This window comes from Rhinopithecus bieti, unplaced genomic scaffold (assembly GCF_001698545.2).
Source record: "Rhinopithecus bieti isolate Rb0 unplaced genomic scaffold, ASM169854v2 scaffold_1618, whole genome shotgun sequence".
NCBI lineage: Eukaryota > Metazoa > Chordata > Mammalia > Primates > Cercopithecidae > Rhinopithecus > Rhinopithecus bieti.
In genome coordinates this window covers 363,479-366,761 of record NW_016803937.1, presented here as the reverse complement: position 1 = coordinate 366,761, position 3,283 = coordinate 363,479, and the positions used below count along the sequence as shown (strand labels likewise).

Here is a 3,283-nt window from a genome sequence, read left to right as displayed (position 1 = left end):
AAAAAAAAAAAAAAAAAAAAAAAAAAAAAAAAGAATTTCAGAGTTTTAAGAAACAAAGTTTCCATTCCTACGGGTTGCTATGGGATTATGATGAAGATAAGCATACCAGTGCTTGTCTGTCTCAAACAAGGGGCGCTGAGCAGCCCTCCCCCGGCTCTGGCGGCTCAACAAGGCTGCTGTGGCAACCGGAGCTGGCCTGGGTGGCCCTGACTCTCCACTTCCTCTGTGGTCAGGGCTGACCCTTCTTAACCCTATTTTCCAAATAAGGAGTGGAGACGCAGAGCGCGGCTGGCCCTGGGAGGCAGGAGCTGTGTGTGGGCCGGAGCGGAGGTTGTCACTAGGTCTCACCTGTCTCCAAGGCCCCAGCAACCCTGGAGAGCAGAGTGGGCCATGCAGGTTTCGTCGCTCCCGCAGCAAGGTGCCCAGGGTGCTGAGAAGCCAGGCCATGCCAGACCGTGGGCCAGTGAAAGGCCAGGGAAGGGCCGTCCTGGGGAGTGCAGCTGGACCTGTCCTCGCCCTGGTCGGCTCAGCTCCCCTGGACAGGTGGGGGCTCCTGCCAGCTGCTCTCATCCCTGAGTCCCAGCCTCATCCCTGAGTCCCAGCCTCATCCCTGAGTCCCAGCCTCCCATTCTGGCCCCGACGCAGGGGGCAGTGGTACTCTGCCGGGTCAGTGTGACCAGTTGGAGAGTGGCTTCTGGCCATGAGGTGTGCAATAAGCTAGTTTTGGGGACACTGCTTTTCTCAAACTGCACTTGCTCAGATGAAAATGGGGTCCAGGCCCCCCACTGCCCAGACACAGAGGACTGGATAGGGGGAGACTGGGCTGGAGGCAGCTGGTCCATGGAGGGCCATGCTCCAAAATCTGAACCTGAGAGACGCACACTAGGTTGTGCGGGCCCAGGGCTGTGGGTCACTAAACGATCCCATGTCATTCCAGAGCCCAAATGACCTGTTGCAGGTTCAGACAACAGCGCCCTGGCAGAAACAACTGGTCTACAGCACAGGGAGAGGTGTGGACAGGGCTGCAGAGGAAGCCCTGGACTCCGAGGAGAGAACACAGCCCATGAGGACTCCCTTGCACCCTGGGCCACGTCAGGGCACTCGGGCTTCACTGCGAGCTTCTGTGGCTCTCACTTGCCAGCATCCCTGCCCCATCCTGGTAGCTGCACCATGGGCCCTTCAGGGAACCCCCTCTCTGCTAGGTCCAGGCAGATGAGATGATCGGGGCAGTCTCCCTTCTGGGGTAGGCCCGAGGCTCCAAGGCCTGGGCTGGACAGGTCAGCATGCGCCCCTCCCCCAGTGTGCTTGGCACAGGGCTGAGACCCACATCAGGCTCACATGACTCAGGGGCAGAGCCAACTTCCCACTGGGTCTGCTGACTGCAGGGGGTGACTTGGAGTTGCCTAGGACCATCACAGGCTGAGTGAGGATGTGCCAGTTCAGAGACAGCTGAGCCACGAAAGGGGAAACTCGCCAGGCAGCCTGACCTGTTGAGTCAGGAGGGCCAAGAAATTCCCACTTTTGCTTGTCACTTTGACTTCATTTTCTGCTGTCTGCATCACAAAGTTCTAGCAAGTACACCTACTGGCCACCACAGAGCTCCTCTGGGGTTCTTTAGGCGTCAGCTGCCAAAGGACCCCACAAACCACATGGAGGAGGCCACAGGACAGGTCCTCAGGTGGGCGCGGCTTCCCGTCACGCTGGTAGCCGCACCCCACTCCTGTACCGCCTGAACCCTTGCTGTCCTATGGAAACACAGGGTGAGTCCAAACGCAATTCCGCATTTACCAGGAGCCACGTTATAAAAGCAGAAGTAGGTGAAATGCAAACTTAACTTTATTTAACCCAACACATCCAAAAGATTATTTCAACAAGTCTTCTACATAAAAAATTATTCATGAGCTGCCCCGCCTCACACAACCCTTTGTCCTCTGAGAAAGTCAGGAAAGGCAGAGGCTGAACAGGGAGGCTTCACCCACAGGGTCCAGCTCACCCAAGGAAGCTGTGCTGGCCCCAAGGGACTTACACAATGAAAAGATGAACTTCTGAAACAAAGTATCCACACTAGCCCAGAGAACTTAAAAAGTGAAAGGATGAAATTCTGAAACAAAGTAACTTTAGGACGCAGATAGCACTCAGTACTAAGAAAGACCTGGCTACTGCCGTCAGCACAGGGACCCCTGGGGGCTGGAGAGCGGGCTCTGGAAAGCACTCACTGCACACACATAGACATATGAGATGGAAAAGGGGCTGCCCAGGGCTGAGGGCTGTCACCTCTGGGTGGGGAAATTATGGATGGTGTCTGTTATCTTTTCAGGTATATCTTTATGCTAAAAAACCATTAATTTAATAAAATTGTTAAGTGAGATATTTTACATTCTTTTTTTTGTACTAAGTTTTCTAAATCTGTGTATTTTACACGACCAGCACCTCCCAATTCCGACAGCCACAACCGCCCAGCCCCTGCGTGCGGCCCGTGGCCCCCACTGCTCAGCACAGGTGGATCTGAAGGCCCCTGTCAGGGTCTCTGCTGGTCTGCAGCCAGCACACAGGGGCTGAGCGGCATTGACGGCCCAAAACTGTCCCGAACTCGGTGTCATCCCAGTCCTCACACACCACGTGAGCACAGCAGGACAGCTGTGACCCCTCCCCCAGGGGAGGCGGCTGAGGCTCAAGAATGGAAGTGACCCCCCAGCTTGGAGACAGTAGAGTTTGAACCCAAGTGTGTCTGGGGTCCTGCACGGTGACCCGTGGCCCAGGCAGACTCATTACTGAATCTCCAGGTGGCTCCCACAAGGAGTTAGGGAAGGAGGCCTCCAGGCCGGCTCTGTGACCCCTGACCCCGCACCTGCCCATCAGGGGACATTCCAGCCTTTCGGGACACCTGAGCTTTGCTCAGCGTCCTCCAGGGGACAAAGGCAGCCCTCAGGTAAGACTGGAGCCCAGCAGGGGGACCCGGAGGCCTGAGATAGCGGGAGTGATTCCCAGGGCGACGCAGCTCTCAGGCAGCGCGGCAGGAGCAGCCCCTTCCTCCCTTTGAGGCGGCCACGCTGCGCGCCCATCTTCCCAACAGCAGAGGGCGGGAAAGGTCAGACCGGGGAGGCAGGGCCCGGCAGTACGCCGGTCACCCACCTGCGAGGGAGGACGCTGGCCCGGTCACGCAGCACAGTGGCAGCGCGGGTGGTGCCTGGTGACCGACGAGACCCCACGGCCACTCCCCGCGGGGCCTCCCCCTCCCCGCACGGAGATATCCCCCTTCCCCTCCTTCTCCCCGCGCGGGGCC

At 57.7% G+C, this 3,283-nt stretch overlaps 1 protein-coding gene across 1 annotated transcript in view; it reads right to left on the bottom strand.

The window, feature by feature from the left end:
• The window catches only part of GALNS (galactosamine (N-acetyl)-6-sulfatase), a 52,324-nt gene that overhangs the window by 48,272 nt on the left and 769 nt on the right, over positions 1–3,283 (bottom strand). The gene's annotated exons all lie outside the window — the stretch shown is intronic.